The following is a 15,039-nucleotide window of genomic DNA, read 5'->3' as shown; positions in this document are numbered from 1 at the left end:
TCTCGGAAGGCCCCCATTGCTCACTAGAAGGAGACTCCACTTCTGGACGAGGAAGCCCCTTTCATGCATCAGATGGTCGTGATTCCAGATAAGGACACCCTGTTTTGGGGTGACGAGGCCCCCTCCGTGAATAGGAAGCATCCTCATCTAAATTGGGGGGTCCCTCTATGCATCAGGAGGCCCTTTGCTGGAACAGGCGTCTCTGGTTTAGAATAGCGAAAACATTTGCTGAATAATCAGAAGGCCCCCATTCTCCAATTTTCAACTGCCGACATTCATTTGCTGGATTTATACAGATATAACAGAAACGGTTTTATGAGAGTTATAACAGCTTGATAAGAGGGCACTCCCTCAGTGCCCCTCCTCCTTAATACAACACTGCCTTGGAGGCCCCCGTAAGGAGGCCCCATTCTGTCCAGGAGACCCTCTTGAAAATCCTGCCCCCACTCAAAGTCCGTGGTGCCGCCCCTGCATGTGCAGAGTCACCTGGAGTCAGTCCGCTGACAGGATGTGCGCTGCCGTATCCCGGCCGCGGGCGCTGCGACGCGTCCCCGCGCCAACCTCGCCTCGGGCAGCGTTCGCGGCGTGCGCGCGCAGGGGCTGCGCAGCGGCGCGGAACGGGCACCACAACTGGCGGCCAGATGGCACTGAGCTAACACACTAATTGATGCAAATCATCGGCGATCCCGCAACAATTACCTATAGCTGGCGTTGCAGGGTACGACTAATGACGACAGTGTCCGTCCGGCCGGCTGCCGGCCATTAGGCGCGGCTCCTCCGGCGCCGACCGCTCCGTTTCGACGCCACCATTCGTCATCGGCCGAGCGGCTCGGTATTTCACGGTCGCGTCCCCCCCCCCCCCTCCCTCCCCGGCGGGCACCGCGTCCCCGGGCCGTGCATTGTGCAGAGGCCGGACGTGGCTGCAGCGGGGCTTCCGGCTGGACCGGCCCACCGAGTGCGTTTGTTACCATTAGATTACAGAGGCAGCAGGAGCGAGCCGCGAGACGGCGGAAACATAGCCATATTTTCTTGGCCTCCTGCGCGGAATATATGAATAGCCAGGCGCCATTATCGGGGGCGGACCGGTGTGGACGTCAGGCATGGAAGGCGCCCGGCGGTGGGTGCACGGCTCCGCACGATACTGTGAGAGATGACAACCGGCCGAGGCATCGGCCGATCGGCATTTGGGGCTGGTCCTGGCGTTGCAGCATCATGCTCTCGAACTCCAAACAGTGTTTAACGTACGGAGGATTGAAGTAACCACCGAGACCATGACGACGGCGCCCCTTCGCAATGCCCATGAAAAGGCGTTCAAGTTTCCTGTGATGATGAGTTTGGAACCAGATAATTTTTTATGCATAGAAATCGGACGTAATGTTTTGTTCATGAGAAATGGGAACGCATCTCTTAAGCCTTCACATGACATTTGTTCGCCGGCGTTGACCATTGTGAGGCGCTGCCGGCCTGACCGCGACCAGGCCGGCCAGACGTGCATGGGGCGGGGGGTAGTGGGAGGGGGGGGGGGGGCGCCGACCATTGTTGCTTTATGCGCGGCGTCGCTGACTCCGCAATGGACATCAATCACACTAACGCACGCCATTACTGTGGACGGCGTACTCTGATCCCGAACGGGGCTGTGCAGTCAGGTGGGACGACTGCGTAGCATGATCCCAGCAGCCCCAGCTGCCGACTCAGCGCCCGAGCAAGGCGCCGCTGGCTGAAGAGCGGGAGAGGGGGGGGGGGGGGGGGGGAACGCACCGGCACAGCGAGGCCAGCCAGCACCGAGACGGAGCTGGGATGGCCCTAGCGATCGCGTCAGTGAGGGGGGGGGGGGGAGCTGGGATGGCCGCCGGAGGGACCCGCGTTGTTGTACTTCGAAGGTCACGCTGGTGCTGTATGCTGGACGCTCGCGTTTAAGCCAGGGTCGCATGTCAGCTAGAACTTGTCTGACACTCTTACAAGTAACCTTTTGCTACCTTTTTCGACTTTCTTAGACGTGTGGGGTGGTGTTCAAAGCGAAACCAACGGTCTGTGGTGGCTGAGGGTGGCGCCAGCGTCGCGACGCGTGCCGTGGCGCGGGGTGGCGAACGCGACGCTGAGGCGCGTCGCCGCCGAGGCCGCCAGGTCGTGTGTGTGTGTGTATGCTTTTGGCGGCGCCGATTGCGGTACTGAGCTGCACGAGTCAGCGGCCTCAGCCTGGCCGCCCAGCCGTGGCTGCGTCGGCTGGCTGCCTATTGGCCGCACCATTGTGTTTCTGCATCAGCGTCAGACACCCCGACAGCGTGAGATGGCGACTGCTCCTTTCCTTTGGCGCCGCCGCTGTTTGACAATCTGAAAGGATTTCTGGATGGACAATCAGGCCGTCCATCTTTCTGCACCAGTTCCTGTTTTTTCCCCCAGTCGTTGAGATCCTATCTAAATTGTTTGACGCGTCTTTCTGCCGCTATTGGGACATTGTGACCCGCCAGACATCGGTGTGGTAATGAGGGCGACAATGCCAGTTTGACATGCTAAATGCTGACAGCAACGGCAGACAATGATCAAGAGGTCCCTGGCGAGGCTGTTGTTTGACAAAGACTCGTCAGCACACAGCCCACGGCGACTCGGTTTTACGACCGCCCCGAGACTGTCAAGTCGCTGTGGTGTGGTTCAGTGAACAAACGTCGTCTAATTGACGCGTAACAAACTCACGATGAAGACCAGTGGTGACCAGTGCCACGGTATACAGGCCGGGAAGAAGGCCTGGCATCGCGCTGTCTAAATCGGCAACGATGTCCACATGGGGCAGGACTTAGTTAATGAAGTCGTTTGCCACACGGGCGTCAATATGCCATCGCAGAGCTACAGCACAGGCCCTCACCGGGCGTGCACACTTCACACGGCACAGGCCGTGGCCAGGTTATGTGCGACTACTGAAGAAGGTGATTGCCACTGGCCGTGACAGCTGGTGATGATTGGCGGTCGGCCTAGCGCGGCAGCCGCCGCCGGCTACCACCGAATGCTGCACGGTCTGGGTCATTACAGCTGCTTCACCGGCGGGCCGGGCTTCCTCTGAGGCCCACGTCAACAATTAGTCGCCCCAGTAGCTATATCTATCATTTAAAGTCACTGGCGCTAATTATCGTTCATTACACGTATAACTTGTCTAATCATTAATGCCGCACGACGCATATAAAGGCAATCATTAATTTAGGTCTGGTATCATTATTACATTTTTACGAACTGAATTGGCCGCAGCCGGCCAGTAAGCAAGGTCGGTATTCTTTGTAGACGTCGGAGGTCCGCAGTCACCGCCGCGCATCCAGCTTGTAATTATCGCCCGGACGTTTTAATGTAATAACTCCGAGGTGTACATACGTAATGAATGGCACCGATACGACGTCCGCCAGCCGCGGGGGCGGATAAACCGAGCCGCGCAGGTGTGGCTTACAGGATAATGGTGGCGTTTGGCGGCACGGCGCGGTCAGCGCCATCTGGAGCGGACGGACCCACCGGCCGCGCCGGAACGCCAGGCTGAACGGGCCGGGTCGGGGCATCGCAATTTCCGTCATTTAGAGCTGGCGAGCTAAAGGCAAAGCCGACTTGGCTGGGACCGCCTTCTGGCATCAAAAACAGCTGACACCGGACACAGCTGTGGCCCGTGCTTGACGCTGGTCAAGCACGGACCGCTCTGCAGAATTATCTACAAAATCAGGAATTTTTGGACAATATTCGCTGGATGCGTTGATGGGTCAGGTCACTCCACCCCAGCCGCTGGCAAAAGAATAGGGCCTATGACTCATTAGTAACGACCCTTTCTTAGAACCGAGAACATCACTTGATTCTGACTTTCCACCATATCACACATGCACACGTGGTTCATTTGCTGCGGATTGAGCTCACAAGTATGTCTACGAACTCAGTGCAATCTCTTGCTTGTCACCCTGCGAGCTCGGCTGTACCCACGTGCTTGTCATCCCGCGGGCGCGTGCTCCAGCGCCGGGTCTCACCCACCACCCAATCACCTCCTTCGAACGCGGTCCACACAGCCATAGTGCGGTGGCGGGGCGTTTCCGTCTGCAATATCATTTGTTTTTATCACCGCGCGGTGAAACCTTCGGCTAAGGAGGGGATGGGATTTGTTATAGTGACTGCAGCTCGAGCACGGTCACCTCACCAAGCACCCACTTGACTCGAGCACGGCCACCTCACCAATCCTCCACTCGGCTCGGGCGCGTTCACCTCACCAATCCCCACTTGGCCCGAGCACGGTCATCTCACCAATCCCCTCTTGACTCGAGCACGGTCACCTCACCAATCCCCACCCGGCTCGAGCACGGTCATCTCACCAATCCCCTCTTGGTTCGAGCACGGTCATCTCACCAATCCCCTCTTGACTCGAGCACGGTCACCTCACCAATCCCCACCCGGCTCGAGCACGGTCACCTCACCAATCCCCACTTGGCTCGAGCACGGTCATCTCACCAATCCCTTCCTCGGCGGTGTGGCGAGAGGCTCGCCATCAGCCACGCAGACGCGATGTGCGGAAGACCGCCGGGCAGCCACGCAGACGCGATGTGCGGAAGACCGCCGGGCAGCCACGCAGACGCGATGTGCGGAGGACCGCCGGGCAGTCACGCAGACGCGATGTGCGGGAGACCGCCGGGCAGCCACGCAGACGCGATGTGCGGAGGACCGCCGGGCAGCCACGCAGACGCGATGTGCGGAAGACCGCCGGGCAGCCACGCAGACGCGATGTGCGGAAGACCGCCGGGCAGTCACGCAGACGCGATGTGCGGAAGACCGCCGGGCAGTCACGCAGACGCGATGTGCGGAAGACCGCCGGGCAGTCACGCAGACGCGATGTGCGGAGGACCGCCGGGCAGCCACGCAGACGCGATGTGCGGAGGACCGCCGGGCAGTCACGCAGACGCGATGTGCGGAGGACCGCCGGGCAGTCACGCCGAGATCGTTTAGTTATGTGCGCAGTGAGGGGCCCGGATGTATGGAAGGGACGCAGTGCCCGGTGTTGGCTTGGCTTCCGTTATTTGTATTGACACTGTACGTGTGTGGCGAGCGGTCATATGTCCGTTTAGCGTCAGGTAAAATCGGCCTGGAAAAATTCTGGAAAAAGGGAACGCTTTGCTCTCAACATCCAGGGGAATCAGCCCCTTGGGTGATAAGCCATAACTGCACGAGTACTTAGCCTCGGTCGCTTTATCGTAGTAGGCTATTGGTATTCCTGACTAAGGAACCCCAAGCTGTGAGCTCGATACTCATACAACATCAAAACTTCTCATTCAGATGCATGCCTGCCCACTCATCAGCCTGCAGACGCTAACTTTGTCTAGTGTGAAATGACTAGATGTGGGGCAATGTTACCTCGCGCCTGTCCGGTGCAACTGCCCGTTGCATATAACGACCGTGCGCATCACCAAGCGGGCATCAGATACCTTTGTTTGCGTCTCGGACAGCGATCAGCTCGAGCGCTCATTCTCCTACACGTCACTCAGTAACTCACTCTCTCACACGTCTGCTTCGCAATCTCAGCCTCTCCAGCCCTGGCAGTGTCGTGTTTAGGCCAAGCTGAACATCATAAGGACCTCCGCCGTTCTGGCCAAAACGCCTTACAACCGCCTTATGATGTTGGTACAGCTTACAACTGGTGCCTATCATTATCCAAAATTCACACACAGGAGCATGCGGACACCATTGGCGCAGGAGGTAGCCACAAACCGATTTGCATGCAAATCGAGCTGATTTATATGTGATATGCATACAACCGCGTATTTTCGGCATTAACTGGACACGTGCCCGCGCGTCCTGCCTGGTGTTCCTGTTGTGTACGCAGGACACTTTACGGCTTCTCCTCATGCCAGCCGCCTGGCAGGCCGGCACTTAGCGCGTGGCACCCTCCCCCCCCCCCCCCGTTCCCCACGCACCACCTGCCGGCGATGGCGCGAGCCTCCGCACCTCACCGCTCTGCTCAGGGGGGGGGGGGGGGGGCACCAGGCCCGGCTCGGTACCGAGCCGTGCGGCCGGGCGCAAGCTGCGCCCCCGGGGCGCGAGGGCACCCCCGCGGGCGCCGTTCACACCCAGGCGTTGGCGGCCGGCCGGGCGCCGTGTTATTAGAGGGAGATTAGCCGCCGGCGAATGTGATTTAGGCGCCGTGGACTGGCCGGTGAGCGGCGCGGACGGGTACGGGTGGCAGGAGTGCTCCTGGCGGGTCTGGTGCTGTGGAGCGGGTGGCAGGAGGGCTCCTGGCGGGTCTGGTGCTGTGGAGCGGGTGGCAAGAGTGCTCCTGGCGGGTCTGGTGCCGTGGAGCGGGTGGCGGGAGGGCTCCTGGTGGGTCTGGTGCTGTGGAGCGGGTGGCGGGAGGGCTCCTGGCGGGTCTGGTGCTGTGGAGCGGGTGGCAGGAGTGCTCCTGGCGGGTCTGGTGCTGTGGAGCGGGTGGCAGGAGTGCTCCTGGCGGGTCTGGTGCTGTGGAGCGGGTGGCAGGAGGGCTCCTGGCGGGTCTGGTGCCGTGGAGCGGGTGGCGGGAGGGCTCCTGGTTGGTCTGGTGCTGTGGAGCGGGTGGCGGGAGTGCTCCTGGCGGGTCTGGTGCTGTGGAGCGGGTGGCAGGAGGGCTCCTGGCGGGTCTGGTGCTGTGGAGCGGGTGGCAAGAGTGCTCCTGGCGGGTCTGGTGCGGTGGAGCGGGTGGCGGGAGGGCTCCTGGTGGGTCTGATGCTGTGGAGCGGGTGGCGGGAGGGCTCCTGGCGGGTCTGGTGCTGTGGAGCGGGTGGCAGGAGTGCTCCTGGCGGGTCTGGTGCTGTGGAGCGGGTGGCAGGAGTGCTCCTGGCGGGTCTGGTGCTGTGGAGCGGGTGGCAGGAGGGCTCCTGGCGGGTCTGGTGCTGTGGCCCGGGTGGCAGGAGGGCCCCCTGGCAGGCCTGGTACCATGATGCGGGTGGTAGGAGAGCTCCCGGCAGTCTGGTGCTGTGGTGCGGGTGGTGGGAGAATTTGTAGTGAGGCTGCTGCTGTGGCACCGCACTGCTTTGAGCCATCTCCGATGGCTGAATACTAAAATGTTTTGGTGCTGTGGGTCACCTCTGCTAAGGTGATGCGGTACGCTGTGGTGCTGCGGTGTTAGGAGAATATGGCATAGCTGTCCTGATATGGTCACGTGGTGCTTTGGGCTGGTGCTGTCCTGCAGGCGTGCTGCGCGCAGTGACCTGGTCTGTAGATGCTGGTGACTTTCCCCAGTGGGAATATGGCACAGCTGTCCTGATGTCACGTGGTGCCATGGACTGGTGCTGTCCTGCAGGCGTGTGGTACCCAGTGGTCTGGTCTGTAGATACTGGTGACTTTCTCCAATGCCCTGCATGATGCAACAGCACTGGTCACTTGACCCTTTTCCACAACAGAGGTAAACACCAAACGGTCGGCCTGACCCGTGACAATGGTCGCCCGGCCTCAGATGTGGTCACTGAGTGTCTGTATAATCTCTGGCGCGATGTTTGGCTCTGGGTGAACGCATATTTCCTTTCAGCGGCGGCCCCGGCGTCTTGGTCATAGAGTTTCCGCATCATCCATATGATTACAATGCGCTTTTTACTTTCAATAGTGCGTTATATGGCGTTGGGCTACCAGTGGTGTTTTCTTTTTAGCTCGTCAACTAAATGTTGAGCAGCATTTGTACCAGCTTGCATGATGTTACGAAGCCGGAGTCGATAAAAGCTTTGATCACACCGTCTTTCAAGATCTCTGCTTAGGTAGTTGCACTGTCTTCATTGCTGTCAATTGGGTCTGAATTGTTCTTTTACCCATGGCATGCCAAATTGTGTACGTCGCACAGAAGCTATGGCTAATGCATGCAAGAGCTTTTGACTATTGTTGCCGCAGCAATAGCGTTGTCCACGCAACATTACTATCGTTGAAGCGGACATGTTCTCGAAACAGTCTACCAAAAAAATCTGGCTTAACTTTCCTGAACCAGCGGGAAGTTGTATCCCGCCTAGGAGATTTTCAAAGCCAACATTCACATTCGTCAATATCCTCATGGAATGTTCGGAATGTTCAGTCAACATTCGGGACACCTGAAACATTGTCATTGGCGCCATTTGTCTTCGGCTGTAAAGCTGTGGACTGAAACGTTGCAATAATGCACGTTCACATCGCCGTGCTGCTCAACTCCTATAAGCTAATATATGATGGCCGAAAGTCTGCGTAATTATCATAGCGTAAAGAGAAAAGTACTGGCCAAAAATGTCAAATAAACCAAGCGTGTATACTTCAGATCTTTTGACATTTGATACAAAAGCTTTTTTGCCGGATGTCGGAATTTTGATAGCGACTATACGCTTGTCAGACGAGGCGACCACTTTGCCGGACATTACTCCAATGAGGGAAACCGGTGGTGAGCGTCACGAGGTGACCTTCGGCCTTGACTTTGATGGCTTGCGAGCCTGTCAGTGCATAGGAGCTCCTTCCCTCTGGATTATGAAAAACAGCTCATTCGAGAACCACTGAAATGCTAAATCTGTATTGGGGCGGGCCCTGGTTTTGGTCGCGGTGAATATCATTTGATTTTGCACTGCGGTGTTTTAGCGCATCCCATTAAAGCGGTAGTGGGAGTCAGATTTCCAAAGAAGAGTGTAAGAAGGTGGGCATATGGGTCTGTATCCCTCCTTTAGCAAATGTGTGATCTCAAGCATGCGAGAACATGAAACAAGTCCGAATTGCTTCGCATTCCACAATTCGCACCACGATAAACTGGACCGTGACATCGCAGGGCATTGAGAGGCTACTGCTCCCGAAGCCTGCCCATGATGACTCTGTTCCGGGGCCTCCTGGGGGTGGAGACCCTTGTTCTGGGAACGGCGGAGAACTTAGCGAATCCAGGCATCATGCATGCAAGCAAAGGTCAGCTGTTACTAGAAGCCAACCGTCAGGTGTTGGTTGACTCGGTGGTGACCTCCTACGGCTTGTACTGGATTGGTCAGACCGGCCCGGGGGGACGCTGGTAATCATAACATACCGTGCTCTTCCCCAATCTACCGATGAAACGGCCGCAGGGATACAACGGCAAAACAATGCAACAAACGGCAACAACGGCAAAACAATGCAATCAATCAAGGCTTGTGCGATCAACAGAGCTGAAATACTGTTTACATGGAGATTCCGACTTGACACCCTGCCATTATGGACAAATTAGAAGCCCCCACTGACCTTGATTTGTCGGCTGCTAATAGCGCCAAGGAATGAAATCGAGCAGGTAAGCTTTGGCTCCGGCGGGAACAGCTGGTCAGTTAGCTGAAGTGGAGAACTGCCGCCGCCATGCTGTGGTGCCTGCACAGGGAGCTAAGGCCCGGCTAGGATACCTGCTGCGAAATTGCAGCCATCATCAAACAGGCACCCGCTGCCGAGCCCCGGAGTGATCCCCCTACCCATCTTCGCCTTTGTGAGAAATCAGAGCGGCACTGTCTCACAGACGCGCGAGGCATCAGCATTACGCCACTCATTCCGATATTTTCCGTCCGATCCCGCGCTGCGCTCAGACCGTCTGCAGCTTCACAATTCCAGTGACAGGCATAAATCTGGGCACCATATCTGCCCGGAGTATCTCTGATGGCCGGTGTTTATCATCACGCTCTTTCAGGCTGCTCAGGCAGTTCAAGGGACAGCTTCCTGGTTGTGCTAATTTTGAACAAAGCAGGGAGACCCAATTTGCGAACACCAGAATGGTTCAACTTTGTGGGCGACGATTGCCGGCACCAAAGCCGAAGCCGACACTAAGGATGCACCGGACGCGAGCGGTCAATTGCAGTCATACAAAGAAATTCAACACGGTAGAAGAGAATTAGGACCATAACTGATTAGAAAATGATTGATCGCAGCTGGGGCTCTTCGAACTGCAGAAGAGTGCCGTTCCTTCCTTCGCCATGTCTCATCGATCGCTTGAGTGGTGATCCATACAGCTGAGATACGAAAGTAAACAATTTTAATTAGAAACGACGAGCTCGGTTGATTACGACTAAGGAAAATGAATTGTTTCGTCGGGCTGGCCGTTTTGATATGGTAATGATCTACGCATAAGAAAGGACCGCAGTTTGAAGAGATGGTCGAACATTCTGAACCTGCTGTTTTCAGTCACAAAATGGTTTCCGCACTTTTCGATCAGTACGTCATATATTTCTTCCCATAAAGTCTTTATTCTTCCTTTCGGGTCAAGCATGTCATCTTTAATTAAGTTAACGGAATCGGAGGAGGGGATTACATAGGGACATTAGATGCATCGTATCGCATTTACATGGGGTTTCTTACATGGGAGAGGTACTTTGAAGCCAGTGAGCCTTAGAGGCTTCACAAATGTGTCCATCCTAAACTCCAAAGTGCTACCTTTTGTGCGTTTATTGTCTGTGTCCTTGAGGTTTATTCTAGGCTAAATCGAGGTATATTATAAACACACTGCCATCAATGTAGAGCGGAAGGACCAAAATGCACGATACTAGAACCAGAATCATTTCATTGACACGAAGAGTACAAAAATAATGTGTTAATGCTTGGCTTTATTCACCAATGTGGTATTGCTACAATCATCCAAGGAGCAATTAAGGCACGGCTGTGTACATACTTAAAAACTTACGGGTATGATGTCATCTTATCGATGAGTGACGTCATGAACACTATAATGTAATGAAGCATTCCTTACGAGAGTTGGGGCGTTTCCCGCGCTGCGTGACAATGACAAATAGCAGAACAAGTACCGGCACACTGTCCAGCCGTCTTTCCCTCCTCTGAAACATCGCCAGCGTGAAACATTACCTTTAAACATCAAAAGGGAACGAACGAAAAGCTCAAGGTGTTTCGAGCATGCACTTTCTATGCAGCGGATCTTCGGTTGATGCTGCCCTAGAAAACTTGTGGCCTTGTGCAAAGCACCAGTGTGAATATGTTCAGGTATCTGAGATCCCGGCCTATTTCAATGAAGTGTTAACAGCAAGCATAGGCACGTTTAACATCCATTTCCATTCATGGTATATTCATGCACCCATTTTTCGCACATCTGGATTTTTAGAGGGATGTAAGTTACATTTATTTAACCAAGACGGGAACTGGCATCCCACGGCGGACCAAGACGGGGATAACGAGCATTCCACGACGACACTGTTTACTCATGGCAATTCCTTTAACCCGCCCAAATAAAGAGGAGGGGGGGGGGGTGATGCGACCCTCCCCTGAGGTTTTCCGTGAATATATTTCTGCCGCAGCGGCCAAGCACTCCCAAATAGTCTATGGGGAACCTATTGCACATGATGTGACACCATAGGCATATCCATAGCTTTTCTGGTTTCGAAGCAGCAGCGGTTTTTGAAGAACATTACATAGCGATCTACGGCTGGCGCGGACGGCGGACGGCAGCTGACGATGCCGCGGGCTGCGCACGGCGCACTGACATTGCCACATTAGGGGAACCATACATCATAAATATATGCTCAAAACGCACGGTGCCTCATAGTTCTCTTAAGAATTCCTCTGGGTTCTCAACGGAATTTGAGCCGCGTCCCATAGCAAATTCCTTCCTACGTCCCTGCCAACATCCAAACGAGAAGTCCCCCCGATGACGACGGCCCGCGTGGGGAAGCACCGCTATGCCGTGTCAGTATCACGGCTCGAGAGAATTGACAGCATCCTGTGCGCTGCCTGACGCACCAATGCTGTTAGCCGTAAAGGTTCAGCCAGTTCTCAAATATCAGCCACCAATCGAATGAAAATGCACCCTTCCAACGCCGCTCTCACGAAATGCGTTCATCACATTATTGACTCCAGAAACCTGGAGTTGACAACGCAGCAAAAAAGCGGAAGGCGTGACAACCCCTTGGCCTTGTATTCTCCCCTCTTCCCAACTCTCCTCTTCCTTCTTCGTTGTCTATGCAGTAAAACGCTTGGTTGGAAGTTAGAGACACCAGTGGGCTTCAAAAGGTTTTATAAACTCTAAGACACCTTTTCTTTACGGTGCAGTAAGCGTGCATTTTTGCAAGGTTGAACAATGGCCAACATACACCATCTGTAACCATTTGAGGCTCGTAGATGGTGATAGAGCTTTGGACGTGACGTCATGCCGAAAACTCTGGATTTCAGGATTTCTGCTGATCAGTCACTCTTCGTGAGTGATTTCACGGTTGCTTAGCCAAATAGCATTGAAAACATTGCAATGCGCTTTAGACGTTTAAAGACCCAACACTTAGCGTTGTTTGACGTCTAAGTTTTGATGTCGTTTAGACCTCTAAGACGTAAAGCCTCGCTAGACCCTAAGACGTCTAATAAGATTCAGGATGTTGGATAAAATGTGAACCCTCGGATGAAATTTGCTGACGAAACAACCAGCTCATTTTCCTTTAGTTAAACAATGAACAAACGATGGACGCCTTATGATCGTTCAAGGTTTTTCACGCTATGTGCAATCATTCTTCTAATGTAATATGATGACAATCAAATGCTTGGCAGATATAACCCTATTCAAAGAATTAAAAATGTTCACCTTTTAAGGAATGTGCAAAAAATTAGTAAAAGATTTCAATAACACTATAACATTTTAAATTCACCTAATACCCATGCACGTGACTTTATTCGTCACGAATGGCTTCTTTATTGCTGTTCTATTTGAGCATTTCGAAGTGATACATTCTCGACTACTTTGGAAACCTTGCCAAAGCACAATGATCTCACTTCTTCAAAGGAATACATCCACTTTCAAGACAATGCACGACCTCCGTGAGAATCGCCGTCTACGGTCGCCTCCACGCGGGGAGCTCTGTCACCCATACCCATTCATCCAGCGATAAGAGCAATAACGGCCGTGCCCGGCTATTGTTTAATCAAGGCCTACCGCACGTTTAATAACGGCACCGGTAATAAATCGATTTCATTAGGGGTGCCCCGTTAAGTGGTGCGATAGGGTGACGTGTGAAGCGCTGGCGAGCACCACTTCCACCGTCGCCTGTCGGCCCGTCGCTTCATCAGCGGGCTCGGCATAGTGCGCCGGTCGCAGGCCTCGGTCAGGGCAGCAGGCGCGAGCTGACGGCCGGCCGGCACTACGCGCCGCGTTCAGCGCCACACGCAGCGGGCAGCAGATCGCAAGTGCACGACGCAGCCGGCTGCCCCTTCACCAGCGTGTTGGACGCGCAGCTTCGGCTCCGCCAGCAGTACCAGCCTTCTTAATTAGCGCTTTGGCTGAACACGAACCATTGGGCCCATAACGATAGGGAGCACTTGATTCGTTGACTTTCTCCGAGTGCGGCTTTCCGCAATTATATATATATATATATATACATATATATATTTAGAGAGAGAGAGAGACATATATATATATATATATATATATATATATATATATATATATAAAGTCGCGCTTGTACCGTGTGCCGTGCGTGCGTGTATGCAGTCGTGTGTATGCGTATGTGTGTGCGTGCGTGTGTGTGCGTATAACAGATACTGTAAAAAATTACGCGGAAGTTAAAACGGTCGATTGCGACGCGGGGAAGCCGACTTGATTTATGTCCAGCGTCTGTCGTGGTTGTATTTCAGCAGGTTTTGTGTATGTGAGAATCAATCATGTGCGTTATGCATGCGGAATGTTTTTCCTCCCGGCAGCTAACTTATGACAACATGACTTGGGACTAAGTTACGACAAAACTCATGACTTCCGAGTCTACACCTACTCCTATCCGATAAGCTGTGGGAGCCGGAGCAAAAATGATGTCGAGTGGCCATGAAAAAACGGTCACACAACTTTCAAGCATCTTTGCAATCACTGTAAACTGAGGAAGTTCACTGCAGGGATGGCCGTGGCCTAGCCCGGGCGGGGTTCATTTCCGTCGCAAATCGGGCATCGCCCTTTGCAACGAATCCTGTGAAGTGAAGCGACCGGCTTGGAATGAGGATCGACCCAGCTGTATCGGCGCTGGGCCGCGGGCGCCACGTTCGTCCTCAGTCCCGATTAATTGCCGCAATGCCTGGCCGATCAGCTGATTACGTGCCGTGCCGGCACCGCTCCCACCAGTGGAGACGGTGACAACCCACAATTAATTCTTTATTAAAGCCATCGGCGCACTGGCCCGGCGCCGCCGAGTGATAGAATTCTAATAAAAAAGATATAGAAATGAAAGGGGAAAAACGGGCTGCCGGCGAAATAAGCGGGGTCGTTAATGGGAATGAGATTTAGAGCGCGCCGTAACTAGGCACAGATTGACGTTCATCGTAATGATTAGCTGACTGCTCTGCGAGGCGCCTGTCTCCCTGACCGTGGTCAGGCGGACTGGACAGCGAAAGAGCCGAACGAGCGGGAGGATCAAGAGAGAGAGAGAGAGAGAGAGAGAAGAGAGAGAGAGAGAGAGAGAGAGAGAGAGAGAAGAGAGAGAGAAGAGAGAGAGAGAAGAGAGAGGAGAGAGAGAGAGGAGAGGAGAGAGAGAAGAGAGAGAGAGAGAGAGAGAGAGAGAGAGAGAGAGAGAGAGGAGAGAGAGATGAGAGAGAGAGAGGAGGAGAGAGAGAAGAGAGAGAGAGAGAGAAGAGAGAGAGAGAGAGAGAGAGAGAGAGAGAGAGAGAGAGAGAGAGAGAGAGAGGAGAGAGAGAGAGAGGAGAGAAGAGAGAGAGAGAGAGGAGAGAGGAGAGAGAGGAGAGAGAGGAGAAGAGAGAGAGAAGAGAGAAGAGAGGAGAGAAGAGAGAGAGAGAGAGAGAGAGAGAGGAGAAGAGAGAGAGAGAGAGAGAGAGAGAGAGAGAGAGAGAGAGAGAGAGAGAGAGAGAGAGAGAGAGAGAAGAGAGAGGAGAATAGAGAGGAGAGCGAGAGAGAGAGAGAGAGAGAAGAGAGAGAGAGAGAGAGAGAGAGAGAGAGAGAGAGAGAGAGAGAGAGAGAGAGAGAGAGAGAAGGAGAGGAGAGAGAATAGAAGAGAGAGAGAGAGAGAGAGAGAGGAGAGAGAGAGAGAGAGAGAGAGAGAGAGAGAGAGAGAGAGAGAGGAGAGAGAGAGAGAGAAGAGAGGAGAGAGAGAGAGAGAGAGAGAGAGAGAGAGAGAGAGAGAGAGAGAGAGA

Source organism: Pollicipes pollicipes, unplaced genomic scaffold, assembly GCF_011947565.3.
Source record: "Pollicipes pollicipes isolate AB1234 unplaced genomic scaffold, Ppol_2.1 Scaffold_7231;HRSCAF=8579_pilon_pilon_pilon, whole genome shotgun sequence".
Taxonomy (NCBI): domain Eukaryota; kingdom Metazoa; phylum Arthropoda; class Thecostraca; order Pollicipedomorpha; family Pollicipedidae; genus Pollicipes; species Pollicipes pollicipes.
The sequence above is the reverse complement of the archived record's forward strand: the minus strand, read 5'-3'. Positions refer to the sequence as shown.